Source organism: Aquarana catesbeiana, linkage group LG04, assembly GCF_042186555.1.
Source record: "Aquarana catesbeiana isolate 2022-GZ linkage group LG04, ASM4218655v1, whole genome shotgun sequence".
NCBI classification, from domain to species: Eukaryota; Metazoa; Chordata; class Amphibia; order Anura; family Ranidae; genus Aquarana; species Aquarana catesbeiana.
In genome coordinates this window covers 453,526,175-453,545,031 of record NC_133327.1, presented here as the reverse complement: position 1 = coordinate 453,545,031, position 18,857 = coordinate 453,526,175, and positions in this window count along the sequence as shown.

Sequence of the window (18,857 nt, the reverse complement as noted above, 5' to 3'; positions counted from 1 at the left end):
CCTCTATTAGTGCAGACCCCCCTCAATTAGTGCAGCCCCCCGCTCAATTAGTGCAGACCCCCTCAATTAGTGCAGACCCCCCTTAATTAGTGCAGCCCCTCCTCAATTAGTGCAGCCCCCCTCAATTAGTGCAGACCCCCCCTTCAATGCAGCCCCCCCGCTCAGTGCAGGAGCGGCCGGTGTGTTCTGCCGAGAAAGTTCCCCTCGGCATGTAAGGACCCCCTGTACTGCGCAGGCGCAGCGCTTGCGCAGTACGGGGCTGGGGAACTTTTCGGCAAGACATGTCGCGGTGTCTTCTGCTTCAGTGGAGAGGGGAGGGGCCGTGCAGCTAGCCCATTGGCTGCACGGATCAAGCCCCCTTCCTCTCTCCACTTACTCAACACTAGGGGGAAGATCGAGCAGCGGCGCCGGCCGCCATTTTGCTGGAGCCAGCTGCTCCAAAAGAAAAAAAAACATTCCCGATTTTCCTTATGGAAAATCCCGATTCGGGACACCCTCCAATCGGGACGAGGGTCCCAAGATCGGGATTGTCCTGGGAAAATCGGGACTGTTGGCAACTATGTTCATGTAGCATTTACTGTACTTCCTGGAATCAATCTTCCCTTAGATTAGGCATGCAAGCAGGAGTGTGTGCTTGGCTGAGAAAGCTCCTTCCCACTGAAGACTTCTGGGATGTATGACATCATTTTCCTAGGCATGGAAACTAGGAAGTAACTAAAGTGTAAAATAAAATTTCAAACAAGGAAATATGTACTTTCCTATCCATTTACTAATGCTAACAGCATAAGGATTAAAAATAGTCAATGTTGATTGAGAGAGTGAAGTTCCACTTTAAACAGGACAAAGGGAGAGGAGACAGAGAGCGAGGAGCAGATCTGATAAGGGGTTACCATCGGCCCTTCTGTAGGGGACCCGGACACACAGGGAAGCCTGAACATTGGGGGGAAACACATGTGGGCAGGACAGAGAGGGGTATCGGTGTGGAGAGTGGCAATTACAGGAATGCTGCCCTATGTGTTTCTCCCTGCAGCAGCTGAAAGCTGGTGGGAGAGAGAGGGTGAGAAACTTGCTGGGAAAGACACACAGGGCATTATTCCTGTAATTCAAGTAGGTATAACCTTGTGAGCTGCCACACTACTACCCTCAATAAAAACTAAAAATAAATAAATAGAAACTAAATGTAAAAATAAAAATAAAATTACAAATGAAAATGAAAAATAAAAATGAAAAATAAATTAAAATTAAAAAAGAATAAAATTAAAAAATAAACAGCTGCCAACACTAACCACACTTCCCAAATTTGACAATACAAACTACTATACTAAATGTGCGGCACTACAAATAAAATAGAATAATAAAAAAGGAATATAAAACTAATAACGAATGCATATATCCCATATTGTGAAAAAAACATCAAATATATATATGTTTGAAGTGCACGGGCTTCACATGATGCACATAAATCCTCAATAATATAAAAAGTCCATTATGCAAACAAATGTAGGAAAAAAAAAAGGTAAAATCTTCATGCAATGTCCAAAAATTATATTTAAGGAAAGTGTGCGTGCTCCATGTATTGCACAAAAAATCCTTAATCTTGCATCAATCCAAACATAATAAACCGTGATGGTGATTTCTTTATGCAGGTGTGCACACACCCTCCACCAGGTGTACCCTCACCTTAAGGGCTTTTTAAAAAAAGCCTGTGATAAATAATATTAATCAGCTTGGGAAGATCCTCCTATGGTTCCTCTTTCTTGTAGTGGTTAGTTATGGCTTAAATACTGCCACAGAAATCACTCCTTCCTCCTGATCATAAGCCAATATCCTCCTGGCTGCCAGCAATCTCCTCATATATCACACATGTGAAAGACAGTGGAAACTTGCATTGGCGTGATAACGTTTTAAAACAGGTTTTTTAAACTTTTGTGGGGTTTTACGTTTAATCGGTTTTAAAACGTTATCACACCATTGCAAGTTTCCAGTGTCCTTATATATAATTTTTGGACATTGGATTAAGATTTTACCTTTTTGTTCTACATTAATGTTTGCATAATGAACTTTTTATACTATTGAGGATTTATGTGCATCACATGAAGCACGTGCACTTTAAACATATATTATATTTGATGTTTTTTTTCACAATATGGGATATATGCATTAGTTATTGGTTTTATATTCATTTTTTAAAATTTATTTTATTTATTTGTAGCGCAGCGCATTTTGGTATAGCAGATTATTCCTGTAATTGGCCCCCCCTTGCTGCACCAATCGGCCTCCATGTCCTGCCCACATCCGCTCCCCCCACCACGCTGCCAATTTCTCTCCCACCAGCTTCTGCAGGCACACAGGGGGATGTTCAGGATGGAGAGCAGGAAAAGGGGCTGGTAAATATATAATTTTAAAGGCCTCTTTCTTTAGTGAATGAACACAGTGAGAGATCGGTACTGATTACTCAGTGTCCATTTATAACTGAAGCATAGTGTTTACAATGCTTCAGTTATGAATGGACAGGGGCCTATATGTCCTGTTCACTTATCTTCAGTGCAGCTGAGGCTGCAGAAAAAGGAATTGAAGAATGGGCCCCCCGCCCCCCTCTGACGCACGGGACATGGCGGGACTTCCCTGTGGCATTCCCCGTGACGTCACAGGGAAGTCCCGTCAAGTCACCATGCATCAGAGGGGGGCGGGGTCACTGGGTGGCCCCGCCCCCCGTTATTTAAGAACTGTCAGAAGAGGAGACGCGTCACACAGCAGGAGCCTCCCTCCATGCCAGCATGGGTGCGGAGCGGCCCGGAGAAGAAAATGAAGAAGATGAAGAAGAAGATGGAGAAGAGCAGGAGCCTCCCCCCATGCCATGGGTGCGGAGCGGCCCGAGGAGAAGAAGATAGAAGACGCCGCGGAGGAGATGCTGGACGAGAACACCGGAGGAAGAACCAGAAGAGCCAGAAGAACCAGAAGAAGAAGATGAAGGAAGAAAGAAGAAAGAAGAAGCATTTAAATAAAGGAATTGTCAAAAACTGTCTGTCATTTTTAACATTTTTGACAGTTTTTTAGTGAAATGGTAGGCCTTACCATTTCACACAGGGGGGAGGGCCGGGATCTGGGGGTCCCCTTGTTAAAGGGGGCTTCCAGATTCTGATAAGCCCCCTGCCTGCAGACCCCTACAAGCACCGGCCAGGGTTGTGGGGATGAGGCCCTTGTCCTCATCAACATGGGGACAAGGTGTTTTGGGGGGCTACCCCAAAGCACCCTCCCAATGTTGAGGGCATGTGGTTTGGTATGGTTCAGGAGGGGGGGGCGCTCTCTCGTCCCCCCCTCTTTTCCTGCGGCCTGCCAGGTTGCGTGCTCGGATAAGGGTCTCGTATGGATTTTTGGGGGGACCACCACGCCGGTTTTTTTTTTTTTTTAATTTTGGCACGGGGTTCCCCTTAAAATCCATACCAGACCTGAAGGGCCTGGTATGGAATTTAGGGAGACCCCCCACGTCTTTTTTTTTTAAATTTTGGTTTGGGGTTCCCCTGTGGGGAATTCCCATGCCGTTTTTATCAATGAACTTCTATGTGTATTGTCGGACCGGCAATGCATTAATAGCCGCGAGTAGTTTTAAATGACTTTTTTCCTTTGAAATGTCATTTTGCTGTCAGACTGTTCTAAACACGGGAGACATGCGCCCCTTTACAGGCATACTATAGACACCCCCCAGCTACGAAATTTAAAGGGATATTACACTTTTATTGTTTGACTTTAAGCATTATTAAAATCACTGCTCCTGAAAAAACGGACGTTTTTAAAACTTTTTTTTGCATTGATCCATGTCCCCTGGGGCAGGACCCAGGTCCCCAAACACTTTTTATGACAATAACTTGCATACAAGCCTTTAAAATTAGCACTTTCTATTATTCATGTTCGTGTCCCATAGACTTTAACGGCGTTCGAACAAACTTTTTTCCTGTTCGCATGTTCTGGTGTGAACCGAACAGGGGGATGTTCGGCTCATCCCTACCCCCCACACATGCGAACAGTCAAAAAATTTGTGCGAACACCGTTAGTCTATTTTTGATAATGTTTTTTTTGCATGTGTGCGCTGTAATAATTTCTTCTACTGTATGGTCTTATGGCTGCACCATCTTTAATGCATATTTTAGGGTGTGCCCCCCAAATATCTTGTTTGTCTATTGTATGGATTCTGACCAAATCCTTTTGGGTGAGGAGCACCCCACTCCCTCATTAAGTACCTCTCATTAGTGTCCACTTGTGTCATGAGTGGAGACCTCAAGATTCTCCTATTTAGAAGAGTGTATTGCTCTCATGGTTCAGAGAAGCAGGATCTCCCAATCTATGGATAGTGTAGGACCCACTAATCATGGGGTACTTTGTCGCAGTAAGTGGGCTTAGCACCATGCAATATGGTGTGACCAAATCCCCATATTTTTTGATAATGTTTTTTTGAAAATGTTTAGGTGTTTTAAACTAGCCTTGCTGGAGGTAAATGTCTCTTTTGCATGTGTGAGCTGTAATATTTTCTTCTACTGTATGGTCTTATGGCTGCACCATCTTTAATGCCCAAAAAATATCTTGTCACCGTTAGTCTATGGGACACGAACGTGAAAAATCAAAATTGCTAATTTTAAAGGCCTATATGCAAGTTATTGTCATAAAAAGTGTTTGGGGACCCGGGTCCTGCCCAGGGGACATGTATCCATGCAAAAAAAAGTTTCAAAACTGCCGTTTTTTCAGGAGAAGTGATTTTAATAATGCTTAAAGTGAAACAATAAAAGTGAAATATTCCTTTAAATATCATGCCTGGGGGGTGACTGTAGTATGCCTGTAAAGTGGCGCATTTTCTCCTGTGTTTAGAACAGTCCCTGCACAAAATGACATTTCTAAAGGAATAAAAGACATTTAAAACTGCTTGCAGCTGTAATGTAATATCGGGTCCCAGCAATATAGATGAAAATCATGGAGAAAAATGGCATGGATCCCCCCCCCCCCCCAATTACCAGGCCCTTTGGGTCTGGTACGGATATTAAGGCGAACCCCGCACCCAAATTAAAAAAAAAAAAAAAAAAAAAAAAAAAAAAAGGGGTGCCCCCAGGCCCTATATACTCTGAATAGCAGTATACAAGTGGTCCCTGGGTTACAAACAAGATAGGGACTGTAGGTTTGTTCTTAAGTTGAATCTGTTTGTAATTTGGAACAGGTACATTTTTATTTTGAGTGTAGCTCCAGCCACAAAATGTATTTTTAAGCTTTTTGGATAACATAGGGAAGGGTTATCACCCCTGTAACATTTGTTTTGCAGTCTGTGCCCCTGTTCAGAAAATTTCACCTCACTTTCTGTCCCAATGACAATTGGATTTTGAAAATTTTGGGTTATTAGGGAAACAAGGATTGGTGGTAAAGCATCAGTGGAGACACCTTTTTCCCATATTAACTCTTACAGGACAGAAATTACATTCCTAGGGGTAGATTTCCTCTCACTTCCTGTTGTCTCCCTCCGTTTGTAAGTAGGAGTCATTTGTAAGTCGGATGTTTGAAAATAGGGGACCGCCTGTATATACTATACGGCCTGCCCTATACATTCTGTGGAAAATTGGGCCTTAGGACGTGGTGGCACAACACTGTAAATCCTCACAGATACTCTTGTTGAGCGCAGGAATGGGCCCTGCTGTGAAATATTAGATCAAAAATTACGCGCCCCTGTTAAATACGGGCAGAAAAATTGGGCCTTAGGCAGTGGTGGTGGTGCCCTGAACCAAAAATATTCTTAGAACCTATCATCATGAAGATTGAGGAGGAATAGGATAGCCACTCAGCATAATAGGATAGTCACTCAGCATATGCAGTCTTCAAGGGATCCCACATCCATAGAAAAATCAATCAGTTACATCAGCATCAGGTGCTTGATAGCTAGTGATCCAAGACTGATTAATTTTTATGAATGTGAGCCGATCAACAGAGTCTGTGGACAGGCACACTCTGATCGGTTACAAAACCTCCAGCAGCACTGAATGTGCGTTCAGAAAGAAGGCTGGATGCAGGACAGGCCAGTAGCTCAATTGCATATTGAGCAAGCTCTGGCCAGTGGTCCATCCTCAAGACCCAGTGGATGTTCTGTTGGAAAGGTCTCCAAGTCTGATCTTGTCCCTAGATATTCCTGCACCATGTAATTCAGATGCTGGCTATGGTTGCTGGAACCAATCAGACCTTGGCGCTGAGGACTGAAGAATTGTCTTAAGGCATCGGTCAGCCAGCCAGCTTCTCCACCGCTCTTTCTGTGACTGAATGAAGCCTCAGCAACACGTTGTCCAGCACCAGGAATTTGTAACCTCCCAGGCTCTGGAAACGCATTGCACAAACCTTTCTGTAAGGCCTCCCAAAGATGTTTCATCCTCTGCTCCCTCTGCAAAGGCTGGATAAGTTCTGCAACCTTACCCTTGTAACGTGGATCAAGAAGGGTTGCCAGCCAGTAATGATCCCTCTCCTTGATACAACGAATCCTAGGGTCCTTTCACAAGCTTTGCAGGATCAGGGAGGCCATGCAGCGTAGGTTTGCAGAGGCATTCGATCCTGAGTCCTCTGGGTCACTAAGGATCATCACATGATCCTCAACCACCTCCTCCCAGCCACGTACAACTCCATGGGTTTCTGGTGACTGAGAACAATCACTTGAAGACTGCTGCTGATGCTGAGTGTTATCCTCCAACTCCATGCTGACACAATCCTCCTCCTTCTCCTCCTCTTTCTTCTTTTTCTGGGCTTTGAGAGGTAATTAAGTCCTCCTCTTCCTCCCGCTGTTCTGCCTCAAGTGCCCTGTCCCTTTTTCCACAAATCATGTGTTCCAGTAGGAAGACAAGAGGGACAGTATCACTGATGCTTGCACTGTCACTGCTCACATCCTCATGGCCTCCTCAAATGGTGACAGGACAGTGCATGCATCCTTGATCAGTAGCCACTAGCGTGGCGAAAAAAAGCCAAGATCCCCTGACCCTGTCCTGGTGCCATACTCACACAGGTACTCATTGATGGCCCTCTGCTGCGTGTACAGCCGCTGCAGAATTGCCAACGTTGAGTTCCACCTGGTGGGCATGTCACAAATGAGGCGGTTCTTGCGCAGTTTGCATTCCCTTTGAAGGTCAGCCAGCCAAGCACCAGCATTATATAACTGGCAGAAATGACCACAGACTTTCCTGGCCTGCCTCAAGAGATCCTGTAAGCCCGGGTACCTGCTCAAGAACCGCTACACCACCAAATTCAGGAGCCAAACAGGGGACATGGGTCAAGTGTTCCTGTCGGAGGGCGGATAGGAGGTTGGTGCCATTGCCGCATGCAATCATTCCTGGCTGAGCTGGCATGGCGTCAACCACCTCTGAGCCTGCCCCTGCTGAGCTGACAGAATCTCTGCCCCAGTGTGGCTCCTCTCCCCTAAGCAGACCAACTCAAGCACTGCATGGCATCTTTTTGCCTGAATGCTTGCATAGCCCCTTGAACTACGGAGCACCGATGGTTCAAAAGAGAAATATGCAGAAGAAGAGGCCATAGAGGAAGAAGAGGGGGTGGAGGAGAGAGCTGTGGCAGAATCACCACTAGCATTTTGGAGGCGTGATGGCAGAACAAGCTCCAATAATACTGAACCCTGTCCTGCATCCTTCCCAGCTGCCAGCAGAGTTACCCAGTGTGCCGTGAAAGAAAGGTAACATCCCTGTCCATGCCTGCTGGACCATGAGTCAGCAGTAATATGCACCTTACTGCTGACCACCCTGTCCAACGAGACCAAGACATTGCCTTCCACATGCTGCTAGAGAGCCAGAATGGCCTTCCATGAAAAGAAATGGCGTTTGGGAACCTGCCACTGAGGTACCGCACATTCCACAAATTCACAAAAGGGGCAGAGTCTACCAGCTGAAAAGGCAGCATTTGCAATTTGGCCAAGCATTCAGACGCTGAGCATGTGGATGGCTGGGACCAAATTTCTTTTGACTGTTTAGCAACTGGGGTAGGGAAATTTTCCTGCTAAAATTGGATGTTGGTGTACCACTAGCAGATTGGCCGCAAGTACTTGGGACACCTATTTCAATACCTTCATTCCTCTCAGTGCAGGTTTCTGAGAGGACTAGACGTATAGTGGGGTTGGAGATCCCAGCTGATGAGGAGCAAGGAGAGGTCTGCCTTGTTCTTTGATGTCGGTCCTTTAAGTGCTGTTGCCAACGGACTGCATGGGAGGTCATCATATGTCTGGTCAAGCATGTGGTGCCCAAGCGGCTGCTGTTTTGGCCATGCTTGATACGCTTCAGACATATGTTGTAAACAGCAACGGTGCGATCTGCTGCACATGTGTCAAAAAAGCCCACACCAAAGAACTTTTCAAAGGTAATTCAAAAGAAGGGGATCAAAAGAGAGGCACAAGAAAGTGACTTTCCTGATAAAATTGGCAATGATGAAACAAATATACAAATAGAAAAGATCCACCATACACTTATGTACGTGCCTATCAAATGCTAATTGCACCTGACATGCTCGTTAGCCGGATACACACAAATGTAACAGACAATGACAGACATATACACATATAACAAGTAAAGTGCAGGCGCCTAAAATCCCACAAATGCACAAGGCTCCTATGGCAAATTGCCAAATACAAAAATGCAAAAAAACAATGTCTATTAAAAAGGGAGCATTGTGCATGTGTGGTCCCCCGGGGGGAGGGGGGAGAGGGAGAAGGAGGATGAGGGGGTTCAAAGACCTCTGATGTGACCCATCTAATGAGAACCCATAAAATAAGTCCTCAACTGCTTTAGATCCCAATCTAGGAACAGACAGGACGTTTTCCCCCCTTCTGCAGATGAAAGTGACACTCATAGAGCAGTAACTTTTTTAGAGAAGGAGGGGGTGGGGGAGAATGTATCCCACACCCCCCCCCCCAGGTCAACCCCCCTTCTCATCCAAAAATGAAAGAAAACAGGTCACAGAAAGGGAAAAACCCGAAACAAAGAACAGGAGGTTCACTAACGAGAAGCCAGAATCGCTAGGATTAGCTAAGAACGATCCCATAAACAAATCTGATATGACTGTTATTAACTTGTCATCATTTCCTTTGGCCCCTAGGCACATCCAATTACTGCAACGCAATGTCTTTTTCACTCACGAGCAGTATGGATGAATTTACTGTCTATAAAGATGTGGTACTATATCATAGGAAAATTTTCTTTAGATCCTTATATACACAGGACCCATCATTAGGAATGGCAGAATCAAACCCGGATGTGGATGACCAAAATGCAATCGACATTCTTAACTCTTTGTTAGAGGAGAATGAAGAGGACGGAAGTGACCACTCCCCAAGAAGAAGATCTGTAAATTTAAATATCAAATCTAAGAAAATGCCTCCCCTAAATAAAAACAAATGGCTAGGGATGTTCCTTGACATGATTCAGATTGACCCAAGTGGGATTTCTTGGAAACATTGTGACCAAGATAACCTCAATCAAATAGAACGTCAAGCACTTAAGGAATTAAAAGAAGCCAAAAACATTATAATTAAAAGAAGCGATAAGGGAGGCAACGTCGTCCTTATGAACGACACTGATTATGAGAAAGAAGCTAAACGCCTCTTGGGAGACACCAACACGTATAGGAAATTGGATGGAGACCCTTTTCCGAAAGTAGTGCGTAATCTTAACAGCAAATTGGATGATGCAGTAGAGGTGGGATTATTGACAAAACGGGAATGTGAATATTTATCCGTGGAAGATTACAATATACCCACCTTCTAATGCATACCGAAGGTGCACAAATCCCTTGAGAAGCCACCAGGGAGACCAATTATGTCAGCAATCCATGGACCCCTTGACAGAATAGGGAAATACCTGGACTCACTCCTTAAAGGGATGGTTGGTGAACTTAAATCATACGTACAGGATACACGTCATGTGCTGGCCAGAATAGCTGACATCTCAGTTGAGGGAGAGGCATGGCTGGTCCGCATTGACATTGAATCACTATACACGTCCATCCCCCATGAATGTGGCACCTCTGCTGTTAAGAGCTCTTTGGAAAAGAGTTTCCCCCTCTTTGGCCCTCAGAATGAGTTCCTATTGGAGCTCCTTGTTTTTGCTTTGCATAATAACTACTTCCAATTTGCCTCACGATTCTATCAGCAAATCAAGGGCACCTCGATGGGGGCAGCATGGGCACCAGCCTATGGATGCCTCCACCTAGGTAGATGGGAGGAGGAGGAAGTATTCAACAGTCCGTTGTACCTCAGCCATGTGCACACATGGCTGAGGTACATCGATGACGTACTGGTCATTTGGACAGGTGACTTAGACACCCTCCATAAATTCATTGACCAGCTCAATATCAATGAACGTAACATACGTCTTACCTACACATATGATCGATCCCAACTATCTTTCCTGGACCTCTGGATAGGTCTGAGGGGAGGGACGATCAGTACCTGCACCTATCGTAAGGAAACAGCTGCAAACACCCTATTGCAAGCAGACAGCCATCATCCCCATTGGCTGAAAAATGGCATCCCTACAGGACAATTTATGCGAATCAAATGCAATTGTTCTAACGCCACGGATTTAAGTAGGGAATCCAAAGACCTATATATGAGATTCCAGAACCAGGGGTACTCCCATAGGCAGATCCGCAATGCCAAATGTAGAGCGGCGGCTAGAAGTAGAGCAAGCCTACTATCCTTGGGTTATCAGGAAAGAGAAACGGAATCCAAAACTGTGGAATGGGGCCCAGTTAGATTAATCACCACATATGGGGTCCAATGGGAATCGGTACAAAGAATCCTAAAGAAACATTGGGGAATCCTAACCAACAACAAGAATTTGGCGAACATCGTGGGTGACGGACCCAAGATGGTGGCACAGAGAGCTAGGAACCTGGGGGATATACCTATCCACTCCGAGTTCACTAGACATCAGGACCCCACCTGGCTATCCGACTATCCTCGTTGCAGGGGCATGGTCCCTTGCACGAGGTGTCAGATATGTCCATTCGTGGACAGAACGGAGACTTTCAAGGACGCTTTGGGACAAGGAGAATATGTAATCAAGGATCTGATCAACTGTTCCACTACTAAAGTGATTTATATGATCATTTGCCCATGTCCAAAAATATATATAGGCAAGACCAAAAGGGCCCTCATGACCAGAATAGGGGAACATCTGAGAGACATAAAAAAGGAGAGGGATGGGACCGTGGAGAGGAAGGAAAAGAAAGAAGAGAGACCAGTGGCGAAACATTTTGCCCGTTATCATCAGGGCAAAATGGAGGGGTTGAGGGTCAAAGGTATTTACGTCCTAAAACTACCAGCAAGAAGAGGAGACTTTAACCGCATCTTGCTCCAAAAAGAAAAATGGTGGATATATACTCTGAAGTCCCTCATACCCATAGGAATGAACACGGAACTGAGTATGCAACCTTTTTTTGGAGTAAGATGGTGGGCTATTATAATTTACTTTATAAACTCCCCCCCTCCCCTGTCCTTCATCCCCCCCCTTCCCTTCTCCTTCTCCCCCTCCCTAATTTGTTTGAAGTGTTTATCTGCCTTATCCCCTTCGGTGTATCTTACTGGTCCCCCACTATATATATCCCTACCCCAGTCCCAGCTGTTCTTTAAAATTTCTCCCTTTTAGGGACAACAATTGGAACTGTTATTTGTACATGTATTTTCACTTTTATCTTTATTTTGAGCTTATAACCTGATTAGATGTATTCTTTAGCAACATAGTGTAGTACAGGTGATCTATCTGAACATGTATATCTATATATCTGCTTCTCAGTAGCGGAATAGCGATAGATGTTGTGTAAAAGTGGAAAATGATTGGAAAGACTTAGTGAAATGTAGCGGGAGTATATGACCTAAATAGATACTACATATATCTTCTATATATTTGCTTTGTATATTTTTCTTTTTTCTGTATATGCAAAACAACTGCTCAAACATGACCGTTTTCACTATAAGATCAGTGAAAGCCTAGACCAAAGTTAGACACACAAAGAAAAAAGGAACTTTCACCCAGGCTTGGCATTACTGGCACACTTGCTGCTTTAGCCTGTCCCCACTTGGAGCTATCGGTTAGATCAAAGAGGGAGGGGCGGCGGCATCTTGGAGCAATAAGAGGGAGAGATGCTGGCTGGGCCCCTTTATGTCCAGTTGAAGCTACGTAACTATGACGTTGCGAAACGCGTCAACGTAACCACGCTGTGCAGATGCCTACTCAGCCATCTCCCCCACCCGAATAGGAGACGGGGATACTTAGACAGGAGACACTGTATCCCTCCAGAGGATCCGCAATTAGCAGCCTATTTGTCACGAGCCACAGCGGCAGCCTGAACTTCAAAAGAGTTGGATTGTTATACACCACGTCCCCGCGAGACACATCGAGACGTAGCAAGCCAAAGACGGCATCTTACATATAGGTGGAGGAATCACGGTGAAGCAGAGTTGCCATGGAAACCTAGGAGATCCTCATACAACTAGAGGCGGTAACGTAACCATTCAGTCTCAGGTTTCATCCCTACATTGCTATTAGTGTGGTTGTGCTTAGACTAATGCGGACCTCGTGACAATATGCTGTGATGGTTAAGCATTTACTGCTTTCAATGACTGCTTTTGAAACTACATTATTAAGCTTTACCAGGAAATTTCCAGCAAGCTTGGGATACCGTGTGATTAATACCTAACGGTGATTGCAACAACTACATATGGCTTCAATTATCCTCTAATACTCTATAGAGACTTCTCACATGTCTCTATGATTTTCACTGTAGGAATGGACTCTTTTTTTTTATATGCTTTGAGCATGCGCATGCAATTCATTAATTTTTGTCATTCCATTCAGCTCATTCCTTTTGTCACATACAGCAGTTGATGACTTATTTTATGGGTTCTCATTAGATGGGTCACATCAGAGGTCTTTGAGCCCCCTCATCTTCCTTCTCCCTCTCCCCCCTCCCCCCTGGGGACCACACATGCACAATGCTCCCTTTTTAATAGACATTGTTTTTTGCATTTTTGTATTTGGCAATTTGCCATAGGAGCCTTGTGCATTTGTGGGATTTTAGGCGCCTGCACTTTACTTGTTATATGTGTATATGTCTGTCATTGTCTGTTACATTTGTGTGTATCCGGCTAACGAGCATGTCATGTGCAATTAGCACTTGATAGGCACGTACATAAGTGTATGGTGGATCTTTTCTATTTGTATATTTGTTGGTTTCATCATTGCCAATTTTATTATATGCTACCTCAATAAACTACATTTAATTTTAAATTACTTTCTCCCATCATTGCCCACCATATCCACAGTAGCTGTCTTTGGGTTCAGGAGAGTCACTTTCTTGTGCCTCTCTTTTGATCCCCTTCTTTTGAATTATGCATTTTCTAGCTACGGATATGACCTCATAATTAGAGGAGTGACATTGGGGAAAAGATTTGTATTTGAATATAAGGCATACACTTTCAAAGGTGGTTCCCTTTTTCCTTTGTTTTTGATGCAATAGGGTGGCTGCCCTTAAGCTGCCCCCTGGAGGGCATTCTGCCTCATTGATGTGCCTCCTCCTCCTCCTCTCTTCTATCAGGTACCCAAGTAGAGTCAGTGACCGCCACATCCCCTCCCTCCTCGTCACTGGAGCAAACTTGGCAGTATGCTACAGCTGGGGGAACATGACTGCCAGTTTCTTGTCCTTCTTGGGCACCCCCTCTCCCTAGGATCACGTAACTCCCTTCCTCAACCTTGGTACCATCATCAGAGCCTTCAAATCGCTGCGCATCCTCCTGAAGCATATACCCGACACTGTGGTTGAATAGTTTGGGGAACTCCTCCATGCATGATAGTGGGGCTAGGGAAGAAGTGACTGTTGACATGGAGACGATGGAATAGGCCGCTTTGGCAGCTGCATTGGCAGGCAAACTACTCTGAGCCTGGGTGACAGAAGATGAGGAGGATGAGGACGCCTTTGTTATCTATTTCACAAACTCTTCTGCATGTTATGGCTCAATAACACAGCCAGCTGCAGGAAAAAAAAAAAAAAGGACAAGCGTGCCCCATGGCCACGTGCTGAGGTTGCACTGAGACCACGACCAGCACTGCTGACTGTAGACACAGAACCTGCTTGCCCTCTTTTAGTGGCCTGTGAGCATCTCCCTCTCCTTGCTGGCCTTCCAAACATGCTGTAACTTTTGTTTAGCAAAACCACACTACACTGTATTGTGTACTGTGTACACCACCAAAAAAAGTAGTAGCAACTGCACTAGGGGTGCATAGTATTGTGTACACCAACAGAAGTGTAATAACTATGGGTGCACTGTATTGTGTACTGTGTACACCACCAGAAAAGTAAAATAAATGTGTGATTCCGCGCAAAAGAACAAAGTACCAGCAGGAAAAAATATATATTAAAAATGGAATGCGAAAAGAAAGAGAATCAGGAGAACTGCTGCCTCTACTAATTACTACCACCTGAGTGGGGTAAATGATTTGTAAAAAGTGAAGTAGGTGTGGCGCTGGTCATTTAAATTCATAAAGTGCTAACCTAACTGAAAATGTAATATTATTGATGATATAATCTAATTACTAACTGCAGTGATAAAATTGAATAAAAAAATGGTAATCTCTTGTACCAGGTGTATTCTCATAAGTCTTTGATTAAATATAAACAACTAATATGTGACAATATAAATCATAAAATGATCCAAACAGACTTAATATGTAATCATATACAAATTAATATATAATACTGAAATATAGAAATGGTGAATGTCCCAAATGAATATAAAAATCAAAATCAAATAAAAACCAGTTAATTCGAATAATTGGTGTTCATTAAAGTGCTTAGTGCTGGTGAAAAAAATAGCGCTGATCTAAATTCCTCTTCAAAATGTGATCACAGCATGTGTGACTTATCCGCGCTCCTATTGTGGCTGCACTCACCAGAATTTTCTATTAAAACTCTTTATTTAAATTAAAAAGTGTGGCAATGTACTCACATTTAGCATAAAACAATAAAGCATGTAATGCTGACACTAACGCCGGCGACCGGAAGTGATGCAAGAACGTATGTTGACTCCGCCCTACATGTTTCGTCACTCTGAGGTCATCTGGAGCGCACATCCGTGCTCGCTTCACCTCCTATTTATAGTGCACCTTGACCTACGTGATTACATCGCCCATTTTTGGTGAGATATTGCAGACCAAAGTCCAAAATGGCTTTTCTATGTACAGCTACGGCAGCCATTTTCGGTGAGCTTATTCAGACCAAAGTCCATTGTGGGCTATCTGTTTAGCTGCGGTGCCATATTTGGTAGGATTTTGGAGACTGGAGACCACAATACATTACCTGAATGTATATATTTACTATATAAACAATAAAATCGGGGGAAATAAATTAAATCCCACTTAGGACATAAACTAATTAGATCATACAAAAAACGGTCAATCCATCGATCCTATAAGTAACAAAAATTGTATCTCGTTAATGTTTAATGGTCACGCTACACTATAAGTATATTAAGGATACAGTAAAAATATATATATTACTCAATATTCTAATTCAGAAACACCACATTTTATCATTATCATTCAGACCCTTATTTAAATTACAAACTATATCAAACCTAGCAAAAATTGAATGAATTAATTTCATATACAATAAAAACATTTTTTGATTTCATAATTATTAATATTTTATATCTAATAAAATAGACCCACTCTAAGTGGTCATAAAGGCCTGAATTTGTAAATGCTCTATCATATAATATTAAATCAAGCAGGTTATTATGGAATGGTATATCTTAAAAATATATATAAACATATTGTCACGTACCTGGTAGAGATCGAGCTGGAGAGGAAGCTTCTCTTGCACCTCCTGTCCGACACCCCTGGAAGTGATGACAGGGAGTGAAGGACACAGAGTGGCACAAGGGCCGATGTAGCTGTTGGCACTGGCTGGGCCTTGGCAGGAACCAGGTGGCTGGGGAGTGCAGGGCAGGTTCTGAGAACTGGAGCTCAGAATTGCTGGGTCAGCAGATGGAGACGTAGCCAGGACGAAAGCCAGGAGGTCATCAACAGCCGGGCAGAGCAGGTACCGAGACAGGAGGCAGAGACTTGACACAAGCCGGGTTCGGTACACAGATGGGCAGCAAGGTACAGGAACATAAGGCAGAAGCAGAGTCAAAACCAAGCATGAATCCGGTAGGCAGGTGGGGGTAAAGGAGGAGGTTCAGGTATAGCCGAGTCAAGACACAGATAACTGGAACAGATCAGGTAAGCAGACACTAGCTGAAAGACCATTCAGCAATGTTAAAGTGTCAGTGTTCAGTATAAATAGGCTTACTTGGCGCCCATACGTGCACGTGCGCCTGTGCGTGACCGCGCATGCGCCAATACAAGTCCCTCTTATCACACATACTGGTGTGCCCATGCTTGCCAGCAGATGTGCGTCTGTTAGTCGGGCTTCTCTTACGCATATATAAAATTAATACGTTAAAAATTAGAATTATGATCATATGAAACTTTAGGGATGTGGAATCCTGAAACGTTAAAAATGAAACATGAAGAGACAGGTAATTATCCTCAGGTGAAATATTTAAATACTAGAATTTAAAAATTCATATTGTAGTTCAATGGAAGTGAATATAGGAAATTGATAACTGAGAAGATACATACGTAATTAAAAATGTGTTAAACAATTTAAATCTACATCAATGTTTAATCCTGTAGGTTAAAGAGTGTCTAATTGGAAAATCCATTTGGTTTCATTCTGGGAAATTTTAGTTTTCTTATTTTCCCCTCTCCAAGGTCCTTTGATCTGGTCTATGCCGTAAAAAGACATACATGTGGCATCTCTGTTATGATAGTCCCTGAAATGTCTTGACACACTGTTTATTAAACTCCTTTTTAATGTTAGTTATGTGTTCTCGGATTCTTACATGTAATTCTCTCATTGTCCTGCCCACATTTTGCTTGTGGCAGGGGCACTCTATCACATACGTGACATGGGTGCTGTTACATGTTATAAGTTCCCTTATATTGTAATTGGTTCCATAGAGGTGAAATTTGTCTTTTTTCTTACTAATTTTGCTACTGACCATACACGGAAGGCATTTTCTACATTTGAAGAAACCTTTGAGGTGTTTGAGTATTTTAATTTGCTTTGGTGGGTCTAAGGCATTATGTATCAATCTATTCCTAAGATTTGGCGTCTTTCTATAGATGAAAGTAGGTCTTGGTGGTATGATGGTTTTCAAGATTTTATCAGATTATAAAATCGGCCAATGCTTCTTAATGACCATTTCCAGGTCTTTGTGTTGTATGTTAAATCCCGTGAGGAATGCCATATCAACATGCTTATCTTTATTTTTCCTTTTGTCATCAGGTTTGCCTTCTATCATCAGGTTTCTATCCATTTTCTTTACTTTCTCTTTTAGTGTCACTAATTCCCCTTTCTTGTATCCTTTTTCTACAACTTTTATAATGGTATCTGCTTGGATATTGTAATCTTCCATGTTACTACAATTTCTGTACAGCCTCATTAGTTGGCCCTTGTTGCCAATCCACTGTCTGTGGTGGCAACTGTTAGTCGGGATATAGCCATTTCTATCTGTTGATTTAATAAAAAAGGTTTTTGTATTGACATATGAATTGTTCTTATAAAGCTGTAGATCCAAGTAGTCAATGGTTTGTTTACTCCAAGTTCCCGAAAAAGTGATACCATAGATATTTTGATTTAATCGAAGAAAGATTGTAATTCATCTTCTGTTCCTTTCCAGATGATCACAATATCATCTATATATCTCTGATAGATCTTGAGGTTTTTTCTTTGTACACTGTATATTTGTTGTTCTTCCCAATGATTTAAAAATAAGTTGGCTACACTGGGGGCATACTTAGCCCCCATAGCTACTCCTTTTGTCTGAGTAAAATATTCGCCTTTATGTCAGAAATAATTATGACTCATGGCTAATCTTAAACCATCAATAATGTACCTGATTAGTTCTTCTTTCATATTGGTTTGTTTATGTAATGCCCATTCAACACTATTTATACCATCTTCTTGTACTATATTAGTATACAATGAGTTGACATCTATTGTAACTAAGATGACATTTTCTTCAATCCTAAGGTTTCTTAACTCCTCAATCAGCTGCCTGCTGTCTTTCAAATAAGATTTTCCTTCTTTTACCAACGGTTGTAAATATCCATTGATGTACGATCCTAACCAGAAGAAGAGTGAATCTATCCCACTGATAGGGATGAGCTTCGAGTTCGAGTCGAACTCATGTTCGACTCGAACATCGGCTGTTCGCAAGTTCGCCGAACAGCGAACAATTTGGGGTATTCGCGGCAAATTCGAATGCCGCGGAACACCCTTTAAAAGTCTATGGGAGAAATCAAAAGTGCTAATTTCAAAGGCTTATATGCAAGTTATTGTCATAAAAAGTGTTTGGGGACCTGGGTCCTGCCCCAGGGGACATGGATCAATGCAAAAAAAAGTTTTAAAAACTACCGTTTTTTCAAGAGCAGTGATTTTAATAATGCTTAAAGTCAAACAATAAAAGTGTAATATCCCTTTAAATTTCGTAGCTGGGGGGTGTCTATAGTATGCCTGTAAAGGGGCGCATGTTTCCCGTGTTTAGAACAGTCTAACAGCAAAATGACATTTCAAAGGAAAAGAGTCATTTAAAACTACTCGTGGCTATTAATGCATTGCCGGTCCGACAATACACATAGAAGTTCATTGATAAAAACGGCATGGGTTCCCACAGAGGGACCCCAAACCAAAATAAAAAAAAAATGACGTGGGGGGTCCCCCTAAATTCCATACCAGGC